Here is a 14,749-nt window from a genome sequence, read left to right on the forward strand (position 1 = left end):
GATGTGTTCAAATGCTCTGTGTCAAACATCTCAGAATGTCTGTGTGTTTATGTACTCATGAGAAAGAAAAAGAAGCAAAACTTTTGGAAGCCTGGCTGAGCAAGATTTACATAATCTAAGGAAGAACTAAGCAAAGGAGAGGATTTTTAAAAAGGCATTTTATAAGGAATTCTTGCAAAAAACCTTGCAAATGTATTATTTAAAAACTATGGAATTCCATAGTCCACAGTGTCCAGTTTTCAACTCATTTGAGTTTAAAAAAATGACTTTATGTATGGATGTCAACACAGTAGTAAACATGTGGTTATAACCAACATCATAATAACTTCTTCTCACAGGACTTATCAAGATGGCCTAGCTGACCATTATCTTAATCTGGACAGATCAGCCTGGCTAGTACTGGGTGTCTGATTTACTACAAGTGTGTCAGCATTTCTGGTTAGTTAGTAGATTATAATTGCTAGATAATGCATTAATTACATATTAGCTGAAAAAAAAACCCCAAAAAAACAAAAACCAGAAACCCAGAAGATAATGAAGATCGCTAGAGTTTTAAGTGTCTAGTGTAGAAAACTGGAATACTTCCCCAAGCAGAAATTCTATGGACAATAAAGTTGTATTTTGACACATTTAAACTTTTTGAGAAGTTTATCCAATAGTTACTCATGGTAAAGTACTGAAGAAACTTGTTTCCAGCCTGGTCTTTTGCTGAATTCATTGTGCTGCTTCTGGAGATGCCTACCCTTTTCTAAAGAATTATCCCATAAAAGGGAAGATAGTCAATGGCAACATTTCATCAACCTTGGTTGGATGATGGGTATGTAGAAAAACTTGTGTTTCTTGGGAGGTGTGGTTCTCTTTGTAGAAAGTGATGCTTATATCTTTCTGCTGGTGCAATTACACATAGCTTGGGCTGTCTTAATAAAACACTCCTTCATGTATGGAAAAAGAAAGAGTTTACCCAAGATTAGAGTATGACTCATTTCTAGGCAGATTTTTTTTAGAATATGCTACCTTGAGTTTTCATTTTATTTATTAAATTCCTGTTATTTTATATTAAGGCATATTTGTGCAGTAGTGGAATAATTTTTCTGAAATAAATAGAAATTGGTATAGCAAATAATTTTGCTTCTTCTTCTGCATGCTTTCCCACAGATAGGGAAGAATTTTCTCCTTGTTAAAAGTTTTTGCAACGTAATTTGTAGGTGCTACTACAGAAATAAGGTAATTGTTTTGTTACAAAGTAAAAGGTGTCAAGTAAAACTGTTGTTCCCTTCCCCTTGAAGACTGCTCTTAACTCCATGGTATCAACATACATTTTATCAAGAGTAAGCAAAATATTGCTTGCATATTCCTCTATTTTAATACATTTCAGTGTCTGGCTATACTACACTTGGTTCTTAGTATATAATTTACATTTTAAATTGAGAAAAATAGTCAGGATCATTTTATACTTGGCATTATTAGTAAGTGAGAAGTATTTATAAATAACTAGTGACAGATACTAAATATTAAATAAATATTTAATATTTAATATTTATAAATATTTAATATTTAATATTTATAAACATTAAAATATTTTACACATGTGTAAGATAATATTTGTATAAGAAACAAAAATTGTAAAGTGATACATGATAAGAAATTAGCCTACCATGTTCCCAGAATATTGAGTAAGATGAGCTAACTTGAACAATATGCATTTTAGTATAGTTAAGTGCAGGCTAATACTGCAACAAAAGAAAAGTGTAATTTAGTTACCTGAGGGAGGGCTGCATCATGAAAAGGAGTGATACAGAAATGCAGTCCGGGGCACACAGAAATGCCATCCTTGTGAATAAATGTGGGGAGAACTGTAGCAATAGGGATTTTGTTGGTGGAGCAGTAGGTCTTGCCCTGAGACCAAGACAAAAACTGAGAAACTGGTTAAGCAGAACTATGTGGTTGCTTTGGGATCTAGAAACCCTTTTTACAAAAGAGACTTTAAGAGCTTCATCTCTTTAGCCCAATAACGAACCAGGGAAGAACTAACTCACCTGGAACTACTTAAATAAAGAGAATAATCATAGAAATCTTCAGTCTAGCAGACAAATCTTTTAAAAGATGCAATGGTTGAAAACTGAGTCAAGAGATATTTTTTGATTAAAAAGAAAATATCAGAACAAACACAAAACCCCTTAGATTAACTAAGCCCTGGGGAAAAAACCTGATAGATAGACCTGTGAAGTATTCTTTTTTCACATGAAATATTTAAATCAAGATGGTGGATTTTTTTCCAAAGGACACATCCCTCAATCTGATTATCACCTGTACCATGCAAAAGGTCAGGCTGGAGACCTGTGGTGCTTTCTTCTGGCCTGAAAACCTATGACGCTATGAAACCCCAAAATTAAGTTAAAAAAGCCCTTCCAAATGTTTTATAAGAATTTTAGAGTATCTTCCATAATATTCATATGGTATGAGGTTAGACACTGCAATGAATAAACTTTCAAAATATTTTAACAGGCTACATTATAACTTCATTAAAGTTGGGTATTTTTCCTGTTTGTATTGCTGTATTTTGATAAATAGATATTAGAATTGCAGTATCTCATTTATTTAAGCTACCAAGCCCCTTTTCCCTGATAAGATTTTCTTTCTTTATTGGTTTATCAAATCTTTTAAGACTGATATTTCAATGTTGGGTGTTCACCTAAGGATAGCTTTCTGGAAAGCATATTCTGTACTTGGCCGTGATCAAAAGCAAAATTACTGAAGCTAATAAAAAAAAATGCTATTGCAAGAAGTAGTTCCAAAATGTTAGACAGACACATGGGCTAATATGAAGATTTACAAGATTTCTTTCTCTTTATATTACAAACTCTCGATAACTGTATTTTTTTTCTTATATGTTGATAAAATATGAACATGCTTTTGGACATTTAAAAGTGCTAATCACAAACTAACAAAGATAACAAGCAATGTAAGACATTTATCTTGTAACATATAATCCCAGGGTCAGATAGACTCTTTTTTTTTCCAGCATGCATATGTAGCTCTTATTAGTGAAACTCCAGTTGCACATAATTACTGGTAACAGAAAAACACTGGCGTTTACCTCCCACACACAAAGCCACACCTTGCCCTCCAGGAAATCCAGAGAGCTTCCTAAGAATTATTTCGAGCTGTGGCCTAGATTTCAGCCTCTTTTGTATCATTTTACAGTGAAGCTTGTCAGAGCCAATCCTGTCTGGTGCACAGGGTTTGACCAAAAAAAGAAATTAAACTCATGAAATCTGATCTTACATTGGACCTTTTATCACAGGATCTTTTCTGCTAGGTCTGCATGGTTCAACAGGTTTGATGCTTTACCCAACACAGATTGATGCTGGGGACAATCTCTGTTCTCTGCAGTAGGAGACAGAGGATAGAATTAAAAACACATTTCCATAAAAGTTACATACAAATTGACAAGGAAGAATTAGCTACAGTAATACTTTGTATTTCCAAATTGATCATACTTTCCTCTCATTTGGAAGAAGACTTATTTCCTAAGCTTGCATGGAATTATTTATGAAAGAGAAGGCATGGCATGGTAACCTTTGTCAGGAGAGTTAGGCTCAATGGTTCAAACCCTATTTTTTTATTTTACCAGGCGACTTTTAGATATATCTGGAAAGAAATAGCAGCATTCATTCTGATCCAAGGATTGATCCAAGCTGACAATGTATCTGGCCATGGCCTCTGTCATTCAGCCTCACAAAATGTGTAGTACTGTAGTGCCGCTATGGGATTCAGGAGATCTGTCCTGTCCTCAGTCTCCTTCTTCACAAAGACTTTCTGGTAACCTCTGATACATCCCTTTGAACCTTATTCTTCTACAAAATCACTGTGAAAGCATTTTTGCCTTATACAAATAAAAAAGAAGAATATATATTCCAGAAAGAATAAAGGCCCAGCAAATCTCATAGGAAGCCCTCTGCTGGGAAGCAAAGTCAATGAAAAGGAATTCTCTCAGATCACAATTGCTACTTCTCTGACATAGTGACCAGAACATGGAAAGTAACTCTGGATTGCCCAAGTAAGTAAATACTGAGAAAAGATAAAGAGGTTTATACTTCATTTGTGTCTGGTACTGATGCAAGGAAAGGTGGAATGTTGTTTGGGATCTGGGTCCTAAATTCAAAAGAGTGATGAAAAATTAGAATGATTTCACAGAATAAAGATGAGACATGATTAAAGGATACTCGCCTTCTAATGTGGAGCTCAAGGAGTTCTACCTATTTAGCTTATCAAAAAGAAGGTTAATGGGGGCCCTTTATGTACCATTCTATGGTGTAAATATTCATTTAAAAATCCATGCCTTAGCTCAGGCAGACAAAGATCCAAGACCTGCAATCTTAATTTATAGTTACCCATAATTAACCACTGAGAGGGTTACCAAGAATTATGGTAAAGTTTTCCTTGATATTTATATCAAGATATATGTGTCCCCCTTAAGATGATACAATCTAGTTCGGACAGGGATGAGTTCAGGAAAATCCCCTCCCCATTATGCCAGAAGTCAGACTAGAAGATCACACAGGTCTTATCAGGCTTTCTAATCTGTTAATTAGATAGTTTATATAAATTCAGTTTAGTTGGGTCTGTGTTTTTACTAAACAGTATTTTTAATGTTTTGTGTTTGACTGCAGCCTCATGTAATCTCAGTTGATTCTTACTGTATGTGTGTGGTGGGACTTTGTCATCCTACCAACACCTCCACCTTCATCCTTAAGTGTTGCATCATTAGCTTGTTACACAACCTGCAGGGTTGATACTGTTGATACGATGCCAGCCTCAAAATCATTTAGAGATGGAGTGATGGCATTGCTGGAGGTCCCAACAAAAGCGCTCTAGATCTTGCACACAAGTTATTTATCAAGTCCAAATTCTGTTGTACCATTTTTAAAGCTTAAGTAGAATTTATTGCCCAGATGATTGTAGTCTCTCTACAGGTCTTTGTTGAGGATTTTTAGCATGCTATTCCAGATTTTTTTTATTTTTTTTTTTTAAAGCTAAATGTATAATTTTTCAAGTTTTTATCCAGGCTGAGGCTGATATTTAAAAAGTTTTGTTCTCACTTGTTCTTTCAGTCATATTTTGCTCGGTAGTCCAGGGAACAGCCTGCTACCTGGTATCCATTGGACACGCTGTTGTTTCTCTGGGCACCCCTTCAGCTTTGCATGGAGACCAGCATGTCTTCAACATCTTCTCATCAGGAAGCATTCCATCCTTTGGGATTTCCTTTCCTTTGGGCTCAAGATCTTTCATTCCTTCAAGCCTGTTGGCAGAAATTAAAGGAGTACCTTTTGAATGCAAAGCCCTCACCTACTGGCTGAGTTTCTAGGTGTTATTCTGCCTTAGGAAGAAGCAGGCACTCCACAACTGCATTTAAAACTCTTTGAAAAGTGCTGTTCCCTTCCTGTTTGCATTCATAAATTGTTTCAATATTTCTCATTTCCAAAAGCAAGCAGCAGAAGATAACCCTTTTCACTCATTTTGTTGTGCCATGTTTTGGTGCCAGTTAAGCTCCAGCTAGCTTCCTGAGCCCTCTGGCCTTTAAATACTTCTTGCTTTTCCAAGAACTTTTAACAGCCACTACCTAAAATGTCAATGCTACTGGATGTTCCAGTATAGTCTCAAACCAGACTTCCACCTACTGTGATTTAGAAAAGACATTGCATATGTCCATTACATATCCTTCACTAGCAGAAGACTGTTTGCAGAAACCAAACTGCGTACTGAGGGTGAAAAGCATTTCACCAGGTTTTGAGAAAACCCTTGTAAGTAAGCCTAGGTAAAGGCTTAGCATGAAGCCAGGATAATCTTGTGACTAATAATAGATCAAACTCAGAAAAATTGTTTAGCAGCAGAACTGCTATAGTGCACTGGAAGGGCTCCCACAGAAGGAAGGAAATGAACTGTTTGAATCTGTTAATATAAAACACTCTTTATGCCCCCACCTTTGTATAGGCATACATCTTATCGGTACCACTCCTACATATCCTAGATCAAACGTGAGAGCCATCATACTTCAGGGATCTAAATACTTTTGGATGCTTTATTTCACAATACCAGAGCTCTGCAGGTATAAATTTCTTTTTATATATCATGTGTTCCTACATCCACGTACAAGACTTACTGGAACCCTTTTCAGTATTAAGCCATCTGGGACAGGGTGCTATAGGAATCTGAGGTACTCCTTTTGGGAGTATCTAAATCAGGATATTCCAAGCATTAACAGATACAAACCTGTACCAACAGTGAAAGAAATAGCATGGGTGGTTTTCTTTAAGAACAAAAGCAAGTATTCTGATTGAGAATAGTGGCTCTCTATGTGTGAAATATTTTAAAGGCTTGTGCCTTTGAATGTATTAGGTCCAATTTCCAAGGCTGTTGAGAATTTGCCAACTGCATAATTTTCAGCTGTAATTATGAAAGATTACTGCCAGAAAGGCTGACTTTCATTTTTGAAGGCAATTCCTGAGAAGATACTGAAAAAAACAGACTCACCCTCGGTGTTTCTGATGAACCTTTTACAGCTTCTTCTGACAACGTAATGCTGGTAAGATAATAGCTTTGCTAGAGAGCTTTTGAAAACTGGTCTCTCAAGCTTAGACAATCTGTGTGAAGAAAGTAATAGTTATCATTCAAACTTGACGCCAGACTCTAATTATTACTTCAAACACAACACAACACAACAGGATTTTTTTTTAATCTCCTTGGTACTGCAGTAGCCACACCTGCATCCTTTCAGAGGAAACATATTTCTCTTCTCCTGGATACTTTGCACAAATATGTATTCATTTGTACAGTACACTCATAAATTTGTTTAGAGTTTGGGTCTTCTAATTTTTACTCTATTCATCTTATTGTAATGCTTTATGCAGTACTGCATTTAAATTAAACTGGACTTACTTCAAATGCTGTGAGCCCTTGAAACTTCCCTTGCTTAGGAAAGACACCTTGTTTATGGTAAAAAGTGGTAAGGGCCACAAAGCTGCTCAGTTTCACTTTGCCTTTACCACAGTGGTCTAACTAAGCCAATCAGACCAGTTGTGCTCAACAGTGTTGTTTAGGAGTGTCACTTGATCCCACAAAGTGCTGGGCTCATACTCCCAGAGAAGACAGGGACTATGAAATACGGATTAGCCTCTTATCTGACATGCAGTGTTTCATCTTTCCTGTACTATCTGTCTAGCTGACAGTCATCTCAGTTGGCATGCCAAGCTAAACCCACAGACCCAAATATCATTATTACATGGTTTTCAAAGCAGCCAAACCACATGCTCCACTCCTCCTTTCTTAGACTGATTATATATGTGCTGGTTGTTAACAATGAGGCCACTGAAAACCAGAGGAATTTAGCATTAAAGAAATACTACATTTTATTACAAAAAAGTATTGAAATCCCAAGTTCTCGGTACCTGCAGGGTCCCGAGCAGTGCTTGCTCTTTCAAAAATCCCAGCTGTACATTTTGACACACAATCTGGGTCTGACTTGTAAAAAGCACGGGATTTGAAATATTCTTACAGTTTTCCAAGAGAGGCTTAGGATTCCTTAAGAAATTTAATGTATGGAAAGCATGCATGAACTTGTATTTTGTAGTCGTATTTGTGGCTTTATTAAAGGTTGTCCATGGAACTCTTTACACCCAGCAACAGAAAATCATTGCTGCATAGAACACAGACATACAAACATATGTTAAACACAGCTCTTTTAAAGGGGCTTTTCTGAAAGTGCTTGCCATTGCTTTCCTGATATGGCTGTGTCCTGAGGTAACTCTCCCAAATTTTCCCTAAACCAAGACAGGCTGCAATGGTCTGGGGGTACAGACACCATAGGAAACATATGAAATATAATTAGAAATCAATGGAGACGCCTTAAGGTACACACTCCCATGGAACGTTTTCCTACTGTTCTTTGGAATCTGGTTTATTTGAAAGAGTCTGTGTTGTCAGACTTATTTTGATGACCAGGAAATAATGAAGGACACAGAGGGACTTTTCTCACAAAGCTAAGATAGGACTATGAGGAGCAAATAAGCTCATCAAGAGTGTAGCAACCTCGTACATTATACACATTTTCATCCAGTGACTTGATATCATGCCATATAATGCATTCCCAGGAATGGAAGAAGCACAAGGAGTCATCCAAAGGAAGGACAGGAAAACTAATTCTGCTGTTAGTACCTCTGTTCTTTGAATTTCTATTTGCTGTACGGTGCAAAACAAGACCTGCAGAGATACCTAGGAATGAGTTCCTTCATCCTGGTTTTCCCACATTCCCAGCATTTAGCAGGCTGTGTGCACCTAAAGTATGTTCTTAGCCTTCAAGGGAGATCTTCAATTTTCCTAGAGAATAAACTATTCTTTATATCCACACCACTCATCTTCCTCAGTTCTAACAACACAAATCAGGACTGGGGAGACAGAGCTTTCATTCTGCCAGAGACAGGCTTTGAAAGAATATCTTAAGCTACTGAGATGTAAAAAAATATATCTATAAAGGTGAGTATATCATTTTGTCCTGATTTGTGGACTGAAAATACAGCCATGAACAAAGAGAGACAGGAGGTTCATCTGTGCCCAGCTCACGTGCCTCAGAGAGGTTCTTGAGTCAAGGCATGAGGCCTCTCTGAGGTCTGTGCTAACACCACCCTGCCAGTGCCAGGGACAAGGTCATGGTCAGGCCAAGGTCATGCAGCTCCTGCTGGGGACATTTTCATCGTGTTGGGACTACCCCACCACCCCCAAACAGTTTGTGTCAGAGACTATGGAAGGTTCAGATTTTACCCTTCGGGTTTTATGGGTGATTCCTGTGTCTTTGAAGTTCTGTTCCCACTGAAGATGAAGGCAAATTCCCAATGATATTAATGGGGTTAGGATGTGTCCTTGTCTCTGTTTTTTTTGCTGTTGTTTCCTTTGTTGCAGTAGACCTATTCCTTTATTAAAGTTTTTGCCTGGGGGAAAAAGAAAAGCCACGTTGCTAAATAAATTATGAAATATTTACATTTGTGAAGCCAACCCCTTATGCCTAGCTCCTCCTCTGATGTTAAGATGACACTTTTTATAGAGCTTCAGCTTCTATACTGCCATTATTCCTCTGTGGGATCTGAGACCAGGAGGTGACAAAACAGCCACCATGAGCCAAGTGACAGTAAGTAATACCCAGGAATGATTGCTGATTTTGACTCAGTGCAATGAGAAACTACTATACTAGAGCAGTGATGGTTTGTTTATTGAAGGAGAGCAAAGTAGGATCAGAGATGAAACTGAAAAATACCATAAAACTGGGGAGGTTTCTAAACAAAGCTTGATTTTTAACCTGACAATAAAAGGCCGTATGTTGTACAAAATACCCATAATAATAATGATCCCAGGAGCAAAGTGTTAAAGACATCAGTTTGCTAATCCCTATGTATGTTCTTTTTGCTTTCTTTTGCATTTTTATTTACTTCTTTTTGCCTGCAGTGCTCTCAAAGATACAAGAATGAATGCAGCTCACTTTACTGTCACCAGCTGTAATGAAATGGTCTGCAGTTACTCTTGTGAATGTTTTGCATCTCTTGTTTTTATTGCATTTGTACATTGGCTTTAAACCTTAATAGTGGCTTCCTTCTCTTAAAAAAATGGTTTAGCATGTGTTCAAATATGTATGGTTCAAACTGGTTAGCCTAGCTTATGAATTTCTCCCTCCTACTTTTACCTGTTTAATGCATTTGACTTTACCTTACCCCACCTCTTGTAGGTTTGGAAACAGAGAGGCAATGACTTTCTCAGGTGTTGGTTTGTGCTGTGTTTTTTTATCACTTGGTTAAGTCACTTCAGTTTATGCCTTTTGCTTTTATTTCTGTGGTGTAGCCTATGGAGACTGTATCTGTAAAATGGGTGAATGTTAGGTAACTATCATGCTAAATGAAACATCCTAATAACTGGAATTTTGCACAGCTAACTTCAAAATTGTTGCCACACTCAAGGTCTCTGACTCCCTTGGTGTTGACCATTATAATGTTCCTTCTGCTCTTCCCTTGCTTCCCTTCTCTTGCTTACCTTCAGTTGTCTTGTTCTCTCTTCCATTCTCCTACAAACTATTTTTGCTCCCATTTCTGTTTTTTCCTTTGGCAGGTTGGTGAGCGGCTGGGAATACAACTGCACAAATTGTCCCTAACTGCTGTGAAGTGTTTCTTTCTTTGCAAAATGTTCTCTGCAAAATTTTCAGTTCCTTCATTCTCACTTTTACTTTCCTGAAAAAAAAATATTTGGAGTAGTTAGAAAGCAAGAATTAAAAGATGAGATTTGCCTTGCACAGTGCCTGGGATTTACAAGGTCAGGATATGAAATGGAGCAGCTTTCAGAGCAGGGAAGGGAAGAGTTCCTGAAATTGTGCTGAAGTGTAGGACAGTGGTGCTTACCTCCTACTTGTGTAAAAATACATTTTTAAAATGCACTATAGCAAGAAAAATGTTGCTATTTGGCTTACAGAACATTAGCCCAAAAAAGAACCCTGGCAAATGGCACACACAAAAGCACCCTGGAGCTAAATACTCTCACTCTTTAGAAAGTCATAAGTAAGCAACAAAAAGAAAACACTCAGTGACACAGCTTTTAGTGAGCTTTTGGCAGGTTTTGGAATGTGGAGAAACCACGCAGTGCTATAATGTTATACCTTTAATTTGCAGGCATTAATACATGTGAATACAGATTTTTGGATTACTGTATTATGATGCACAACTCTCTGGCTAATTTGCATGCAACATTTCTATGATTAATAAATGAGGCAATGCTGGTAACTACTGTATAACAGTGAACCACTTGTAGCAATTGCCAGCACTCCAGCATGCAACATCAAATACTATGCTCTGCTCCTGTAAGCTTTGAATATTTGAACATCAGCTTGCAGTTCCCAGGCTGCAGTGATCAAAGGAGGGGAAGAATGTTCCTTACTTTTATCCTTCTTACAGAGAACCAGAATAGTCAGCAGATACCTTGTGTAGAAATGTCAAGGAAACACAAATGAAAGAAAATAAAATCAAAAGGACTTACTAAAGTTACTTGAGTAAAAGTGTAACACAGCTCTTTATAAAAAGCAAGATATATTTTTCAAGTCCTAATGTTTTATAGTTAACAGTTTTAGTAAAATGAGCATGTCATATATGCATAGAATAGCATACTCTCAATACTGGGATATATAATTTAAAGACCATAAAGATAAGCATATAATGGGTCTGCATTAAAAAATTATATTATGCTGTCTGAATCCAAGATCTAGAAGAGTTACAACTGATTTCTTGATTCAGACACAACTTCTTTTACTGCATTCATGCCAAATTTGTGAGGATTATGAAAAATTCAGTATATTAGATCTATAATCTGCTATTTCCAGTCTAAATAAAAAAGTTTCAGATATGTGACACATATGGCTAGCAATTTAGGGCATCAGGATATCTAGAATACACCAATATTGCTATCCTAGGTTGGAATTTCAGGTCAGGCTCTCTGCCTTTTACTATGGAGAATTTTTTCCCTGCTACAAAGGGGTTTTTTTTCACACTTAGCCTAACACAAAGTTTTTCATCTCCACTCTCATTTTTTAATTCCTGTCTTTTTAAGACATCTCTTGTGAAATTCAAGAGGTGCATCATATTCTTGCATCACACCCTGAGCACAGTTAGGCTTTGGCTTACCGAGCTTTCAGGTGACGCTGCCAGCACCACTCTGCCTCCTGAACATTTTACTGCAGGCATGGGCAGCTTACATGTTCTGAAGCAATTACTATATTAAGTACCCAGTGATGTATCCTTCCCAGAAACTGAAAATAAAGGTATAAAAGAAATCCGCACAATAATTCATGGGCGTTAACATATGGGTGTATTTTCTCTGTGGATAATTATCTGGCTATGCTAATAAAGCCAAGGATGCTTTGATACATTAAAACAATTTCTCACAATGATGCTATTGAGCATTTCATTAGTCAGAAGTATGCCTGCAGACCCCTGTGACAAGACAAAGCACTGGGCTACTTTAGCACGCCTTGGAGAAGGTTCCCAGCTCAGAGAAATTGCTCCCAAAGCTTCCTTTGACTTGCTGGCAGGCAGCTGGCATGGAGCCCCAGAGTCCTTGAGAAATTCTCCAATACATTGCTCATCACTCCCATCATGAGAGCTCAGGGTATGTTCGGTGGCTGTGCAGACCCCAGAAGCAACTCTGCCACAAAGGCTGCCCTGTGAGGTGGGCTCAGGCTGCCACACCTCTGCCTGTTTTCCAGTATTGCAATTGCCCAGCTGGAATTGAACTTCACACAGTTTAAATTTTTAAGCCTTCAAAGTTTTTTTATATTTTTGGTTTTTTCTCGATGTTTAATCCTTTGACCTCTTGCAGTTATTTTGTGTAAAAATGCACTATTCTAACACAGGAAACCACTGCCCTGCTGACACACAACTACCTGCATTAGGGAGCATCCTCAGAGATACGGGGGTTTACAGAAGAACCAGCCAGGTTTTTTGAGCAGTGTCAGAGAGGCAGAGTCCTGCCTTTGCTCTGGGGTGGTGGTGGTGGTGGCTGTGGGGAGGGCAGGAGACGCCCCGGTGTGGGGGGGCTGGATTTGGAGAGCCTGTGTCTGCATTTCCTGCGCCCCACGAGCGTGTCAGGCGAGCCTCGGCTTGTGGAAATGATTACAAGGCAACTTACACCAAGCAACCATCCCTGCTGCTGTGTTTGTTACAAACTTGGCTGCTGTACAGTAATGTTTAGTGGATTAATAATGTTTGCTTTTGGCCTCTCCTACTCCCTCGGCAAACAATTTTCATGTATAATAAATGTTCTCAGAACAGAGCCCAAGGGTCAGAATAGCCAAACCTGCATGCTGAGAAGAGACTCCAGGTTTCCACACGAGAAACAGCTTTCTTCCCTCTCCAGGGTCCAGTGTCTGGGCATTTCTGCAGGGTCAGTTTTGCTGAGCAGGTCCCCCTGAAACTGCAGAGGGGCCACACCACGTATCTCCTTTTGCAGGAACCAGTCTGTCCAGTCAAAAGGGTCACAGTGGGCAGCAGAGGCAGCACAGAATCACCAGGACAGGCAGATATTTCTTGAGTGTTTGGCATTTTGAAATAGAAAAGCATATTTTAAATTAAAAAACTTCATCTATATATGTATTAGGCAAAAAATGAACATTTCACACAGGGCATACTGTGTTGAGCATGAGGTTGAGTAAGTGGCTTATGGTCTGGCATTTTCAAAGAAAGCCTTAGAGTTACAAACCCTTTAAAAATCTATATGGTTTATTTTGTTAATTATTAGTCTATTTTGGGAAACAAAGAGTCTGCCCACGTGTCATAATGTGTGGCAGAAATATAAGGATATGCAAATAAAGAAGTTACACAACAAAAGCAAAACTAAATTAAACTGTTTACAGTCAAAAAAGGAGAGAACCAGATCTGCAGCCTTTTTATTTCTATACCACTGAAATAAGAGTGTGCACAGCCAGGCTGCTGGGGTACAATGGTACATGGTACAGCTGTTTCTTTACGTCTTTCCTCTGCTCTTTATGCCTCCACAGTTACAGCTGAAATGGAGGCAACCAGCCTTGGGTACAATGAAAGAGGAACGTATAAGTAGTCTTGTAAAACTTTATGACAACTATTAATTGATCAAATAATTAAGAAAAGCAATCAGCACTTACTTCAAGTGGCCTGGGGAGCAGGAGCCTGGCAACACTGGGACAGAGACTCTTTGCTATTGAACCCTGTGACCCAAATGCTGTGGCTGAGTATTTGAAAATACTACAAGAAATACAGGTTGTGCCAGAGATCCAGGTGCTCTCTGACACACATGGTGAGCTCGCCAGCACTGTCTCCAGTGGAGGATTTCTTGCCAGTCCTGTACACTGAAGTTGTGCTTACACAAAGCTGTGGGTAAGATACAAGAGCTCAGACAGGCAGGTTAGGTTAGTGTCTGCCATGAAAAGATAGGCAAGAGAAATTAATTTTGTCTTGGCTTATCTGAGCAATGCCTTACCATCCCACAGTGCAGTGTTCTGTGTCACTGGCAATTTTTGCTGCCACAAAAGGTGTTGCTTGACAAACAAGCAGCCAAACAAGAAGTAAATATGTAAAACGATTTGACTGGCATCAGACAAAGAACATTATCAGACAAATTATTTATCGAATGTTACTGGGTCATATGCAGAGAAAATAAAATTTAAAAAATTCTTGCAGGATATCTGAGCAACAATACTATTTTCACTGAGCCATTAGACTCAAGCTACGAGCTATCTTCCATCCAGACTGGCTAATTATGAAAACTATTCCTTTACAACCCTCTTCATTATGCAGGATATGTACATTATTTCTATCTCTTATGCACAATTTTTTTCTGAAATTAATTTGTTTGGCACTTTGCACACTTTGTTGTTTGGCTGATTGGTCAGGATGAAAAGGGAAAGAAATCTTTCGTAACCTCTTGTGATTGTGGGGCATTTCCTTACACCTACTTCCACGGAGGCTCAGTGGTAGGGACCATGAACACAGCAAAACAGAAATGTGAGTGCAACAGCCAGATCTTCAGACTGGAGTTTATATTACCAATTCAGGAAAAAATGAGATAGAAACATATAAATATATTTAGGAACACATTAAACACAGATACACTTTTGAAATCTGAACATGAGAGTGTACTGGGGTTTTGCCAGTCACCTTTGTCTTTATAGCAAGACCATGTAAACTTCAGG

At 38.2% G+C, this 14,749-nt stretch overlaps 2 long non-coding RNA genes across 2 annotated transcripts; one reads left to right on the plus strand and one right to left on the minus strand.

Annotated features, from left to right (window-relative positions):
- Positions 1-3,634: 3,634 nt before the first annotated feature.
- On the plus strand, positions 3,635-6,945 carry LOC147651666 (uncharacterized). Its single transcript, XR_015290373.1, has 2 exons — positions 3,635-4,060; positions 5,115-6,945. It is a non-coding gene; the product is annotated as an uncharacterized LOC147651666 (long non-coding RNA).
- Positions 5,221-10,171, minus strand: LOC111932861 (uncharacterized). Its single transcript, XR_002866394.2, has 4 exons — positions 10,075-10,171; positions 8,818-8,984; positions 6,535-6,644; positions 5,221-5,302 (listed from the first exon to the last, which is right to left on the minus strand). It is a non-coding gene; the product is annotated as an uncharacterized LOC111932861 (long non-coding RNA).
- Positions 10,172-14,749: the final 4,578 nt, after the last annotated feature.

Source organism: Cyanistes caeruleus, chromosome 9 (genome assembly GCF_971803275.1).
Source record: "Cyanistes caeruleus chromosome 9, bCyaCae1.hap1.1, whole genome shotgun sequence".
In the NCBI taxonomy this organism is placed as follows: Eukaryota; Metazoa; Chordata; class Aves; order Passeriformes; family Paridae; genus Cyanistes; species Cyanistes caeruleus.